This window comes from Orcinus orca, chromosome 11, assembly GCF_937001465.1.
Source record: "Orcinus orca chromosome 11, mOrcOrc1.1, whole genome shotgun sequence".
NCBI lineage: Eukaryota > Metazoa > Chordata > Mammalia > Artiodactyla > Delphinidae > Orcinus > Orcinus orca.
The window spans coordinates 23,555,798-23,571,290 of NC_064569.1; the positions used below are offsets into that span (position 1 = coordinate 23,555,798).

At 38.4% G+C, this 15,493-nt stretch overlaps 1 protein-coding gene across 33 annotated transcripts in view; it reads left to right on the plus strand.

Moving 5' to 3' along the window:
* The window catches only part of CCDC91 (coiled-coil domain containing 91), a 410,464-nt gene that overhangs the window by 285,075 nt on the left and 109,896 nt on the right, over nt 1-15,493 (plus strand). The gene's annotated exons all lie outside the window — the stretch shown is intronic.

The window sequence follows — 15,493 nt, forward strand, 5'->3', positions numbered from 1 at the left end:
AAGTGCTAAAAACCATACTAAAAAAAAGGAAAAAAAATACGTACAGAAAGAACCCTAGGACAAATGGTAAAAGCAAAGCTATACAGACAAAATCACACACAGAAGCATACTGCTGGCAGAGATTTCCCTTTCTCTTCTTTGTTCGTACAGCTCCTGGGGTTCAGCTTTGGATTTGGACCCGCCTCTGCATGTAGGTTGCCTGAGAGCGTCTGTTCCTCCCTCAGACAGGATGGGCTTAAAGGAGCAGCTGATACGGGGGCTCTGGCTCACTCAGGCCGTTGGGAGGGAGGGGCACGGAGTGCGGCGCGAGCCTGCGGCGGCAGAGGCCAGCATGACATTGCACCAGCCTGAGGTTCTGTGTGTTCTCCTGGGGAAGGTGTCCCTAGATCACGGGGCCCTGGCAGTGGCGGGCTGCACAGGCTCCCGAGAGGGGAGGTGTGGACAGTGACCTGTGCTCGCACACAGGCTTCTCGGTGGTGGCAGCCTCTCATGCCCGTCTCTGAGGTCCGTGCTGATAGCCATGGCTCGCGCCCGTCTCTGGAGCTCCTTTAAGTGGCGCTGAATGCCCTCTCCTTGCTCACCAGGAAACAAAGAGGGAAGAAAAAGTCTCTTATCTCTTCGGCAGCTCCAGACTTTTTCCCGGACTCCGTCCCGGCTAGCTGTGGCGCACTAACCCCTTCAGGCTGTGTTCACGCCGCCAGTCCTATCCCTGGGATCTGACCGAAGCTCGAGCCTCAGTTCCCAGCCCCCGCCTGCCTGGCGGGTGAGCAGACAAGCCTCTCGGGCTGGTGAGTGCCGGTCGGCACCGATCCTCTGTGCGGGAATCTCTCCACTTTGCCCTCTGCACCCCTGTTGCTGCGCTCTGCTCCGTGGCTCCGAAGCTTCCCACCTCCGCCACCCGCAGTCTCTGCCCACGAAGGGGCTTCCTAGTGTGTGGAAACCTTTCCTCCTTAACGGCTCCCTCCCACTGGTGCAGGTCCCGTCCCTATTCTTTTGTCTCTGTTTTTTCTTTTTTCTTTTGCCCTACCCAGGTATGTGGGGAGTTTCTTGCCTTTTGGGAGGTCTGAGGTCTTCTGCCAGCGTTCAGTAGGTGTTCTGTAGTTGTTGCACATGTACATGTATTTCTGATGTATTTTTGGGGAGGAAGCTGATCTCCCATGTCTTACTCTTCTGCCATTTGAAGCTCCTCCTTCACTTTTTAATGCTGATAATTTTACCTTTTTACTCTATATTCAAAGAAGTCGAATCCAAATTTATGTTTAGTCATTGGAACTACATTGTCTCCTGTTTAATATGCTTGTTTTTCTTTTTCACAAACACACACATGCACATACAAAGTAAATAATATATATGTGTGGAAAAGAGTTTGATTCATTTATGTCTAATTTATATTTCTATATACCTGTAGTTGGTAGTAATAATAGAAACTCACAAATAACCCCTGTAGTCTCATAAGATATATACATATCAAGAAATATGGCCTACATACCAAGTAACTTTTGATTACTATACTGAACAATTAAAAATTGTATTAGTTTAATTTTCCATAATTGAATTTGCATAGTACTAATTTGTGTTTAGTCTTTTCTTTATATAGGTATGAGATACCTAAATAAATTTTTCCTCCAACAAGTGTAAAAAGCAAAAAGTAACATTCATAGGAGTCTTTGTTTTACATGATCGGAGCATCACATGTATTTCCATTGTTCATTCAACCATACATGGTAAATGTGACTGAAATGACTAAGTTTATTTTTTTTTAACTTTTAAGAACAAAAAACCCAGAAGATTTTCTTTCCACTCATTAACTAGTCTTAATGAAGCCCTAGGAAACAGTGCTTCTAATATCCAGGATCAGTGTTATATATATTTTTTAAATGTCACTTAGGTTTATCTAAAGAACACACAGTTATCCGTTTATTATGAAAATGAAACATCTGTAAGTAACGTCTATAACAGCATAACAGTAATGTGGTAATAGAGTTTATCTTTTTTTTCTTTGCTTTTTTCCACTAGAGTAGTGATTATTTTCCAATTCTTTCTGTAGCCTATGTTAGTGTCAACAAATATATCTTACATATATGTTTAATCGTCTGTCAGTTCAGTTGGTTGGAATTCCATGCCAGTAATGTCAAGATCATTGCTTAAGTCCTGATTTGCAAGAGTTTACTTAAAGCTTCTTTGTGACCACAGACCACTCCTTTAACCTCACACAGATGTGGGCTATTAGTCACCATGAAATTGGGAAAGAGAGCATGAATAAATCCGCCCATGTTTATCACCCAAAGAAAAAAACATATATCTTTAAGAGTACCCTTCTCTGTGAGTTTGTTAGGCGCCTTCTTGTCCATAAGAAACACTATAGTAAATGATAGACTTTAAAATTCATTCTCTATAGGCTCAGAGTACTGTGAAGATAATCCATTCATGTCATGAATAATACATATGTTTATTTTCTTACAAATGGTTGCATATTTTGCTAGAGAGAGAGAGGGAGAAAAAAAAACGTGTGTGTGTGTATTTAACTGCCTTGTAGCTGATAGTTGAAGAGAGAAGATCTATAGCAGAAAGAGCAATGTTGCCAGGTAACTCAGATTTTCAAAAGTGAGGTTGTCCTATCAAATGTATTTCAAGCCTTCCTTAAACAGCTCACTGCTTTTATTCTCACATGGTTACAGTAAGAACTACAACGAAACAACTCTTAGCCCCTTAAACCTTCATAGTCCTATTCTAGAAAATTGACAAATGACTTTTCTTGGGAGCCAGATGGAGCTAATATATCTTTTATGTCTTTTATTTACTTAGACCAGCAGGGTAAGCAAATAAGTTGCCATGTTCAAACTTAGTGTTTTACATTAATAATTGAAAAGACTGCCTATAATATTCCAGGGACTGTACTTATTTCTGGGGATACAGTAGTTAAAAAAAAAAAAATTCCCTACCTTCTTGTGGAGAAAACTGACAGGAAACTATTAAAGGTATAATAAAATGTGAAGTAATGATCAATGTCATGAAGAAAAATGAAGCTGTGTAAGAGCTAGAGAGTAAGGGAACCAATATAAAAATAGGGTAGTCAGGTAAGGACTCTAAGGAGGTCGCATTTGAGCTGAGGCCTGCCTTGAAGTGAGGAGTTTACTTCGAGACTAGCTGGGGTAAAAGTGTTTCACACATGGTGAATAGCAAGTGCAAAGGCTTTGAGGCAGAAAGATGCTTGGTGTAATTAAAACTGTGTGGCACTGTTATGGATATAGACACACAGACCAATGGAATAGGATAGAATACAGAAAGAGACACAAAGTTTCCTGTAATTTACAAATTTGTAAAAATGAAGTTACAAATTAGATAAGTTACTGTAGCACATCAGGGTTTTTAATCTGGGTTCCATGGAAGGGGGCCCTAGACAGTCTGTGAATTTACTGAAATTATGCAAAATTTGTGTATATGTGCAGATTTTTTTTGCAGAGATACTCTATAGCTTTTATTAGATTCTCAAAAGTATTTTACTAATTAACCGAGAAAAGATTAAAAATACAGTCATCCCTTGGTATCTGTGGAGGACTGCTGCCAGGGCCCACCGTTAATACCAAAATATACCAAATCTCAAGTCCTAAAATCGGCCCTCCATACTGCAGTTCTGCATCTGTGGATTCAGCCAGCCATGACTCATGTAGTACTGTATGTGTTTATTGGAAAAAATGAAATACACGTTTAACTGGACCCATGCAGTTCAAGCTTGGGTTAATCAGGAGACAACTGTAATTGCAACTGGCTGCCCATTTCCTCCTGGACTTTGTATACTAAAATGAATTATAGATAGATTAAATATTTAAATCTAGAAGTTTAATATATTAAAAAGAAACTGGGAAGCCTTCCCTGGTGGCGCAGTGGTTGAGAGTCCGCCTGCCGATGCAGGGGACATGGGTTCGTGCCCCGGTCCGGGAAGATCCCACATGCCGCAGAGCAGCTCGGCCCGTGAGCCATGGCTGCTGACCCTGTGCGTCCGGAGCCTGTGCTCCGCAATGGAAGAGGCCACAACAGTGAGAGGCCCGCATACTGAAAAAAAAAAAAAAAAAAAAGAAACTGGGAAAATATTGATACGCTTTGAAAGGGAGAGTTGAAGCAGGACTTCTGGAATGGCAAGACTAAGGACCTCTGCAAATTAGCTTCTTCAGAAGGGCAATGAGAATGCTAGCAAAAATCGTCAAAATCAATTTTCTCAGATCTCTGGGTGTTAACCAAAGGTCAACAACCCAAGGAGTATTTATTGAAGAAAAATAGTTAAATCTCAGTAAGAACAGCAGGCTTTGTAGAGTTTTAACTTGCCTTATTCCCATTCCCTACTCCCCAGCAGTATGGTAATTTTAAAAGCTAGTATAGCCTCACAATCATGGTAGCTGTGAAAATCAGCCATGTAAAAGCCACTGAAGGTGGCATAATAGGTTTAGAGCCCCAGAAAAACTGTGTCTCCAGAGAATTGTTACTGCTTGGCCTGACAGTTCCCTATAAGGTCTCCATTCACAGGGCTTATTGATATTTGACCTGACTCAGAGTTTGCTCAGTGGAAAAAGCCCTATACCCAGGATGTTTGTCAAAAACAATAAGTGGCAATTGTTTAACCTCTCAGCTGCCTGGGACAAAAATAACAGTTGGGGCAAACAAGAGACTGGCCAAAAAACTTAAGAGAGAAGTCTGTGAAATGTGCTTGCCATAGATAACTTTGCAAAGCTCTTTCTTTTAAAAATGTTCCTGGAATTCTTGAAGGTCACATACATGTACAGGATTGTGCACATGCCCAGAAAAGAACTGAGAAGGTCCTAATCTCTCACCTCTGGCTAACTTTGATTCTGTGCAAGCAGAAATTGAAGGCTAAGGCAGAGTTGTAAACTGTCAGTGTTGAAGGTATGCTCCAACACATAGAGGTCCTTGGCAAATACTAAAACACTTACCAGTTCATGGTATTTAAGGAAATCTCTGTCTAATCATTAGCTGACCCCTGAGCTAACACAGCAGAGACTTCAGTGGCTACAGTAAGACAAGGAATACAGACTGCAGAATTAGTACTAAATGAAAGTTCCTAAACAGACAAGCAGCACAATTATTCCTGGGGAATGGATGAGATCTAATTTCTAGAGTTCCTGCATTACATTATTTCAAATATCCAGTTTTTATCAACACAAAATTATGAGATATGCAAAGAAACAGGAAGGTGTGCTTAGAAACAGGAAAAATAAGTCAATAGAAACTACAATAATGTGGGACTTAATAAACAAGGACTTTAATCTGCTATTATAAATAGTTCAGAGAACTAAAGGAAACCTTTCTCAAAATTTACAAGCCCTCATCACATACATTTATATTAGGTATGTGTTCTCTTCAGAAAATAACACTAGAATCTTTTGAAAAGCTGCTCTGTTAATTTTTCAAAGTGCACCCTTTTGCTGTAAAAGCAAGGTTTCATGTACATGGGTGTATACTTCCTTTCTTACTGTTACCTGCAGTTATAGAGTACTCATCATTTTGTTGGAGGGAAAGGCCCTAACCTCCTATCTTGTAGTTTATATTTCTCTTACAGCATATGTCTGATTCAAGTACTTACTTGTTTGACTGACTGTCCCACTGAACTGAGAGCTTCGTTAGTGTCTCAATCATATATATGCACTTTGGAGGTCCTAGAATAATATATAGCTCCTAGAATGTGTTCAGGAGCCAAAGTATCATACTAGTGAATGTCTAATCAACCAAATGTAATTAAGTAATTGACAGTACTATAGTCTCTTGGTGAGATCATCAGGTATCACGGTAATTTTCCTGTGTATCCTCTATAACATAGAGTCATCAACACAGAAATCCTCAGCATGTGTTATATGGTTGTTCCTTTATTACTTACTCTCACAGTAAATATTCTTACCAAACTTTGGCAAGGACTTTAGGAAGTAGTGACAAATATTAAAATTCCTCAACATGTATTGGATCAGTTACCTTCCCATTGTCTCCTTTTTATTCCTCCTGAGAGACCAGCTTGATATAGATATATAGTAAAGATATAGCAGTGGGTAGATTCTTAAAAGCAAAATAGAGTGAGAATTAATGAATTAGCAGATACAGTAGAAATTATCCATATGCGTAACAGAGAGAAAAGTGAATGGAAAAAAAGGGATTTAGGAAGTACAATGAAAATGTACTACATGTACAAAATGTAAACTATACATATATTGCATATATCTGTATATACGTATAGTACATTGCATTCTTAGTTTTAGCTCATATTTTTTAGTTTTCTGGAATTTTTATTTATTTTACTCAAATGTGTCAGTTTGTTTATTTTGGCTCAATCTTAGAATCAGCAAATGCCCTCAAGACAAATTAACTTTGGGCTAATGTCTCTGTCTTCTCCCAGATCTTTTTTTTTTTTTTTTAAATAAATTTATTTATTTGTTTATTTTTGTCTGCATTGGGTCTTCGTTGCAGTGCACGAGCTTCTCATTGAGGTGGCTTCTCTTGGCGTGGAGCACAGGCTCTAGGCACACGGGTTTCAGTAGTTGTGGCATGCGGGCTCAGTAGTTGCACAGGTGCAGTAGTTGTGGTGCACGGGCTTAGTTGCTCCGTGGAATGTGGGATCCTCCAGGACCAGGGCTTGTACCCATATCCCCTGCCCTGGCAGGCGGATTCTTAACCACTGTGCCACCAGGGAAGTCCTTCTCCCAGATCTTGAAACACTAGTTTTTAGTATCTAATAAGATCTTTGATGCTTTTAAAATATTTTGGTCTATTTTCTTTTATTTGGATCAGCTTCTTTAGTTTTCTAAAGCAGCGGTCTTGGTGTTAATTATATGTACACCAGTATTAGGAGACCCATTGTTATCATATCATAAGGCAGAATTTGGAATCCCATATTTATCATAACACAAAAGAGAAAGAAATAAAAAATGAGATGGAAATATAGTGCATTGAATTATTTACTAGTTTAAAAATTGAATGGCAATATTTCTTCGTGAAAAGTGTACATGGTTTGGGCTTCAACTTTGAAAAGACAGTGCTAATTTAATGACATGCTTGAGCATGTCTAAATGAAATTGCCATGTGTGGCCATGGTCTTTGAAACCCTTTAAAAACCATGGTTTTGTTCTCATTCTTCAACCCATGAGAGCTGGAACTTGGTATGCCTTTCACATACCAAATTCTTTTTGGATAAGAGATTTGCCATTATGAACTCTCCACAATTTCATGCCCATCAGACCTGAAGTCTTTCATCATTAATAAAGTCTGCTACTCTTCTCCTCCCCCGATACATACCCTAGCCTTCCTACTTGTGACTGATATGCCTAAAATATGGTCAAGGCATCTAGGCATATCAGTATTAAAGTTTAGTCAAGCTTGTTCTTATTTCATTCTTTTACTAAAGGCTTTTGCTAATAGTATTCAAAAGAAAAAAAAAACTGATCCTAGAGCACAAAATTTTATGAATCCTCCATCTTTAGGAAACCACTAATTTCTTCTTCCTCACACTTGTCGAAAATGATCCTCATTCTTAGTGTTGATAAGTTTCTACTGATATAACCTCCATATGGGTTATCAGAAAAAATTAATATTATAATAGATATATAGGTAGGTGAGAAGTTAGGTAGGTAGGTTAACTGTCCTAAAAGAGTATGCCAGTTACAGAATAAACCACAATACATACATTCTTGGATTAGGTCTATGTACAATTTTTTCTAGAGGGACAAGGATGAAAATTCACATCAACCCCCAAGTTTGGGAAACATTGCATTGACATTTTAATGCTGACATTTTAGGGGTTCACTGAACACAAACACAAAAGAATGTAGAAATTTTTATTCTATCTTGAGAGAATGCTCCAGACTCTCAGTGGTCTGGACTCCAGTTGGAGTAACATTGGTTTTCACTATATTTCAAAATAAGTGGTTTGCAATAAAGTGAACTATACTATCCAATAGAATAGAATAGAATTTAGATTGGTGTCCATATTGCCTTGCCTTTCTCATAATAAACTCATCACCAGTGAGTTTATCATCAGCATGTTCAATTTTGCTCAACCAATATCTAGCATGTAAGATGTCACCATAGACAGTGTGATTCATGTGAGTATCATTGTAAGATTTTGATGCCCTTCATCTGTCTTCTGTCCACATGTTGTTTATTTTAGGATGTTAGCTAAACTATTTTAATGGAACTTTTTCTTCAGCTTTGCACAAAATAGCAAGATAGTGGTGTTGGTGGTGGTAGTGCTAGTGGTGGTAGAGATGGCAGTAATTATAACAATATTGGCTATCATTAGTTCTAAGTATGAGATACTTTTTAAATTATTTTACATGTTTGATCTCATTTAATCCTCACAACCACCTTATGAGATAAAAACTATCATCCCCATTTTTACAGATGCAGAAATTAAACCTCAGGAAGATTATGTAACTTGCTCAAGGCCATAGTAACTCCTTAGAAGAGGCAACAGGCCAGATTCAAAATCAGGCAGCCGTACTCCAGAGGCCTTACAACTTGCCACTACCCTATTCTCTCTCCCAGTGTGCTCATCCTGGAATAAATACAAATACATCTTATTGATAATTAAAGTATAGATAATTTCAGTAGGAAAACATGAGGGAGCTATTTTTATTTCTTTATTCATTCAGTAATATTTATTGACCTTCTGCCATGTATTGGCACTTTGGGAAGTTGTGGCATATAGCATTGAACAAGATAGACCAGGTCCCTTGGCACTCATAGAGCTTATGTTCAAGTTGAAAATGCCCTACGGTAAATAAGGTAATTTGTTATAATGATACGGACTTTGAAGAAAAAATCAGGGTTATGTGTTTGTTTGAGGGTAGGTGGTAGGGGACTTTTAGATACAGAAGTTAGGAAAGAAGCCAGACTCAAAAAAAAATTGCATGCTGCATGATTCTGTTTACAGACATACCTCATTTTATTGTGCTTCACTTCACTGTGCTTTGCAGATGCTGCATTTTTTACAAACTGAAATTTTGTGGCACCCCTGCCTTGAGCAAGTCTATTGGCACTATTTTTCCAAGAGCATTTGCTCACTTCATGTCTCTGGGTCACATTTTGGTAATTCTTATAATGTTTCAGACTTTTTCATTATTATTATATTTGTTGGGATCTGTGAACAGTGGTCTTTGTTGTTACTATTGTAATTGTTTGGGGGCGCCACTTACCACACCTATATAAATCGGCAAACTTAATCTATAAATTTTGTATGTGTTCTGACTGCTCCACCGACCAGCCATTTCCCTATTCCTCTCCCTCTCCTTGGGCCTCCCTATTCCCTGAGACACAACAATACTGAAATCAGGCCAATTAATAATTCTACAGTGACCTCTAAGTGTTTAAGTGAAAGGAAGAGTCACAGGTCTCTTACTTTAAATCAAAAACTAAAACTGATTAAGCTTAGTGGGGAAGGCATGTCAAAAGCTGAGACAGGCTGAAAGCTAGGCTTCTAACACCAAAGAGTTAACCAAATTATGAATGCAAAGGAAAAGTTCTTCAGGGAAATGAATAATGCTACTCCAGTGAACACACAAATAATAAGAAAGCAAAACAGCCTCATTTGCTGATACGGAGAAAGTTTTTCTGGATAAAATATAAAGCCAGCCACAACATTCCCTTAAACCAAAGCCTCACCCAGAGCAAGGCCCTAACTTTCTTCAGTTCTATGAAGGCTAAAGGAGGTGAGAAAGCTGAGAAGAAAACTTGGAAGCTAGCAGAAGTTGGTTCATGAGGCTTAAGGAAAGAAGCCTTTTCCATAACATAAAAGTACAAGGAGAAGCAGCAAGTGCTGATGTAGAAGCTGCAGCAAGTTATCCAGAAGATCTAGCTCAGATAATTCATGAAGGTGGCGACACTAAACAACAGATTTTTAATGTAGATGAAACAGCCTTGTATTGGAAGAAGATGCCATCTAGGACTTTCATAGCTAGAGAGGAAAAGTCAATGCCTGGCTTCAAGCTTCAAAGGACAGGTGACTCTCTTGCTAGGGGCTAATGCGGCTGTTGACTTTAAGTGGAAGCTGGTGCTCCTTTACCATCCTGAAAATCCTAGGGCCCTTCAGAATTATTCTAAATTTGCTCTGCCTGTGCTCCTTATAAATGGAACAACAAAGCCTGGATTACAGCACATCTGTTGACAACATGGTTTACTGAATATTTTCAGCTCACTGTTTCTACTACTCAGGAAAAAGATTCCTTTCAAAATATTACTGCTCTTTGACAATGCACCTGGTCACCCAAGAGCTCTGATGGAGATGTACAAAGAGATTAATGCTGTTTTCATGCCTGATAACACAACATCCATTCTGCAGCCCATGGGTCAAGGAGTAATTTCAGCTTTCAAGTCTTATAATTTAAGAAATAGATTTTGTAAGGCTACCATAGATACTGATTCTTTTGATGGATCTGGACAAAGTAAATTGAAAACTTCTGGAAAAAATTCACCATTCTAGATGGCATTAACAGCATTCAGATTCACAGAAGGAGGTCAAAATATCAACCTGCAGGAGTTTGGAAAAAGTTGATTCCAACCATCCTGGATGACTTTGAAGGATTCAAGACTTCAAAGTGAAGGAAGTAACTGCAGATTTGGCTAACGCAGCAGCAGGGTTTGAGAGGACTGACTCCAAATTTGAAAGAAGTTCTACTGTGGATAAAATGCTATCAAACAGCATTCCGCGTTACAGAGATCATTTGTGAAAGGAAGAGTCAATCAGTGCAGCAGACTTCATTGTTGTCTTATTTTAAGAAACTGCCACGGCCTCCCAGCCTTCGCCACCCACCACCCTGATCAGTCAGCAGCCATCAACCTTGAGGCAAGACCTTCCATCAACAAAAAGAATACAACTCTCTGAAAGCTCAGATAATGGTTAACATTTTTTAGCAGTAAAGTACTTTATGGCATGTATTTTTTTTTAGATATAATGCTATTGCACACTTAATAGACTGTAGCAAAGTGTAAACCTAACTTTTATGTGCTCTGGGAAACCAGAAAAGTTTGTGACTCGTTTTATTGCAATATTCGCTTTATTGCCATGGTCTGGACCCGAACCTGCAATATCTCCGAGGTATGCCTGTATATGAAATTCTGTAGAAGGCAAAATTAATTTGGAGGAAAGAAATCAGTAGTTGACAGGAAGAGATTTGATGGGAGGCAGTTTGAAGGTGATGGAAATGTTTTAATCATAATTGTGGTGGTGCTTACATTTGATTTGACAGAATGTATCAAATTATTTCATACCAGTGAATTTTACTGTATGTAAATAATATTTTAATAAAGCTGATTTTTTTAAAAAACAAATGACTACCAAGAATAAATGATTGAATAGATAGTGATTTCAGATGGTGACTTCATTTACTGAAGTGAGGAAGGGTTCAGTTTTAGGGAGATGAAATCTAATTTGTGCAGACTAAATTTGAGGTGCCTGTTCATAACCCTGGAAGAAATGTAAAGTAGGCGGTTATAAACGTGGGTCTGGACCTCAGGTGAGTTGTCAGGGCTGGAGACCGAAATTTGGGATTGACAAGCTTATAGATGATATTTAAAATCAAGTAAATAAAAAGAAAATTGTTCTGGACAGTGACATTCTTTTATGGAATGTGGCCATTTTTCTAACTAGAAAAACATACCTCCACTTCAGATTAACTGTGTAATAGTGGAAACGGTCTCACACTACTGATTGTTGCATTTCAGATGAAATTGGGAAGGTATTAAAGTTATCTGGTGCTTTCTGCATCACACTGTTTATTACCCAGGGTTGAGTGGCCAGTCCTTTATCTACATTTTATGGGAAGCTCAGGGCACCAGCATGACAGCAGCTCCTGCCACCTTCTGACCAGCTCCTCTCTCGTTTCAGAGGTTGTCACTCATTCTGTCCGCTGGTTCTTTTGCAGCTGTTTGGGATCCATTGAGCCTGAAGAGCTACTGTCCAGGGAACTACAAACTGCTTGAGTACTGATTGAAGGGTCTGGCTTTATAAAGCCTGGAATGTATTTACTAATTCTAAGATTTAGGTCACTTCACAGCACTCAAAGCTTTCTTTAATTGAAAGAATTCTGAAAATAAAACTTGTACGTAGCAGCACTTAACATCTTTGGCCACTAAGTCACACTAGAAATGAGGAGAGGAGAGTGTATGGCAAAGCAAAAAACAATCAGTGTAAACTTAAGCAACTTCATTTACTCCTGAGAAATGCAAGGGAAAAAACAGCTTCTGCTTCCCAATTTACTTCTAGATTTTGTCTGTATTAATAGTGACTTTAACTGAGGAGAGAAATGTTAACCTACGACCAAAAACAGGCTACCTAAGGATTGTGGCACCTATTTCTCCAAACGTATTTGAGAGATGATTTGATTTGATTTGGCCTTGGTCATAAATTAAGACCAAGTCACAGTGTTGATCATAGGCTTGTAGTTTTTTTCCTGATACATTAAGAAGAAAGTTTATGACTCTGGCTTATTTAATGTTCATATGAAGTTAATTCCGTGTCCCTTAAAAATCTTTGTTAAAGAAAGTACATTTGTTATTGACACCCAAAGTAGGCAAAAAGAAGAGATTCATTAATTTTGCTGTTCTAGCAAAGTCCTGTAAAAGGACTCCAGTGCATACAGACACTTAAACTATGTCTGACGTTGGAAGCTCTTCATAATAGTTTATAACCACAGCCACTGTAATTTGGGGTTATGTTTTCCCCAAAAGCCACAGACATTACAATCAGTGGTTAAATTTTCTTTAAAAAATTTAGCATTGCCACCTGACCCTTCTTTTAAAAAAGGAAGTAACATTTCTATTTTAGCAGGCCAGATAGTTTCACAACACTGAAATAATTTTTCTGTATTGACTTATTTCATTTTGATTCATTAGTTTAAAATTTTTATGTACTGAATTTTGATAGTAACCTAGTTAAGTATAGGTAGAATCTTAGAATTTTAATTGTCAACAGTATTGTATCTAGGGACAAGTGCACAATAGTACATCAACTTATCTCTCAAGACTTTTTCCTCCTGTTACATTTCCTATTTCATTCATAGCCATCTACCAAGTTACCCAGCCCAGAGAACGAATTCCTCCTAGACTCTTCCTCTCTCGTCCCCATTTTCATAGCTTTTAAATTACTAAAGCCTTCCCATTTTACCTGTTAAATAATCCTTAAACATATACACTTCCTTCCTACCTGCTATCATTGTCTTAATTAGGGTTCTTATTGCTTACCTTGACCTCTTACATAGATGTCTTTGCTTCCAGTTTTTCCCTTTCAAATTGCAATAAATAATGTCAGTGCCTCCTCATAGCCTATAGGATATTAAAGCTACTTAGTGTGATCTACATACCTTTCAGAACATAAAATATAAATCTGTGACCTGGTCTCTACCTCTCCAGCTCATGTTCTGCCACTCTGCTTCACCCTTCATGCTTTTTGTACCATACTGCTGGTACACGTACCAGGCTATTTATGGTACTGGGCTTTTAGTCATACTGTGCCTTCAGCCTAGAATGCCATTGCTTTCCATTAAACCCTCTCTTGTTTAATAACAGCCTTTTTTGTTAATTCAGAAAACTTCTCTGTCCACTTCTCAGATTAAATCAAGTGTTCTTTCTTCTTCACTGGCATTCAGTATTTAACTGTACGCTGCCTAGCCATATTATATTGAAAGAATCTGCTTCTTTGTCTTCTCTACTAGATTATAAGCACTTTAAAAGCAGGAAATGAGTCTTGAACAAGCCACAATAGATTATAAAATGGTGCTGGACCAGCACTGTTTTAAGGAGACACGGTAATCTTTAAAAAAAAGAACTTGGGGCTTCCCTGGTGGCGCAGTGGTTGAGAGTCTGCCTGCCGATGCAGGGGACGCGGGTTCGTGCCCCGGTCTGGGAGGATCCCACATGCCGCGGAGCGGCTGGGCCTGTGGGCCTTGGCCGCCGAGCCTGCGTGTCCAGAGCTTGTCTGTGCTCCGCGACGGGAGAGGCCGCAGCGGTGAGAGGCCCGCGTACCGCAAAAAAAAAAAAAAAAAAAAAAAAAAAAGAACTTGATCTTCAACAACACAATTTAGCTCTCTTAGGAGTTTTGGTTGCTTTTAAATGGAACATATTACCAAAAGGAGGGTCACCAAAATTAATGCTTTGGATGTTATGATTCCTTTTTAAAAAGTATGCATTAGATTGTCTGCTGGGTGTCAAACTGAGATGATTCTTACTAGTATAGATATTGAATGAAATACAAAGTAATCTGGGCAAAAAAAAGATAATTAATTTCAGCTTCAGAGAATTGTTTACTTTGAGCAACTAGTATGGATTTGTTGTAAGGTAGTGATGAGTTGCTGTATGAGTAGTAGTAGAATTTATTGGTCACAGTAAAGTACACTCTCTTTCACTGGTCAGTTGGAAACATCACATTCAGTTTCATATACTCAGTTTTAAGAGAGACATTTCCAAATCAGAATGGGACTAACCTAGACATTTATTAATGCTTCCTCAGCATCTCTTCTTCTCTTCCCAGAGTGATACTTTTTTATTTCTTAGCCATGTGTTTTAGGTGAGATTTAACCTACCTTCTAATCTAGGAATAAGTCCTTATTTACTTAGGCTAACGATTATATTCCATTATATTCCATCCATGTTAGAATGTTCCAGGAATTCACACATATTCTGAGTCAAGCCTATAAGACTCCATTTGGGACTTGGATTCTCAGGTACTTAAGCACTCTCATTCACAGTAAGAAAATGAGAAAATCCTTGGAACTGTTCACCTTTGTAGTTTTAACACCTAGCATAATACCATGCATAAATCCAAGTAACCATCTTGGGACCATATGTGTAGAGCTTTTGTGAAAACAGAGCCAATACCAAAGGCAGAGCTAGAGAGGAAGAGATCCCCATCACATTGCTTGAACCCTAAGTGAAGCCTACTCTTAGTTCTTTTATGTTTTTCTATGTGAGGGTGTGAGTTATTTTTAAAGACAGACTGTGCTGAATTTTCTGTTACCTGTGATTGAACTAATTTTAACTGATTGCCAAATAAATGTGCTAAGTAGTAAATGGGGTTAGATTTGAGTCCTAGCTTGTGACTCGTGTAACCTTGACCAATTTTTTAAAATGTATGATGCTCCATTTCCTCCAATCCCATTGTAAAAGTAGGATTAATAATACCTGCTTTATAGAGTTGTTGTGAGGCCCTTAGAAACATGTTTTTAAAAAAGAATATAAACTGAGATAGATTTGTAAAACAGCTTTAGACACTATAAAATATCGTAGATATTAGGTAGTATTGTGGTCAAGCCAGTGACAGAGCAGGAAACCTTGCCATATACTTTTGAAGGAATTGGAGTATTTAGTTCAGAGAAGAGAAGAATAAAGATATGGCAACATTCCTCATGTATTTGAAGGGGTGCCATGAAGAGATATTGTTTTCTATTTATTTGAAGAGGGACAGATTAGAAGAAATAGGTGAACAATTTTAAATTGCTCAGTACAA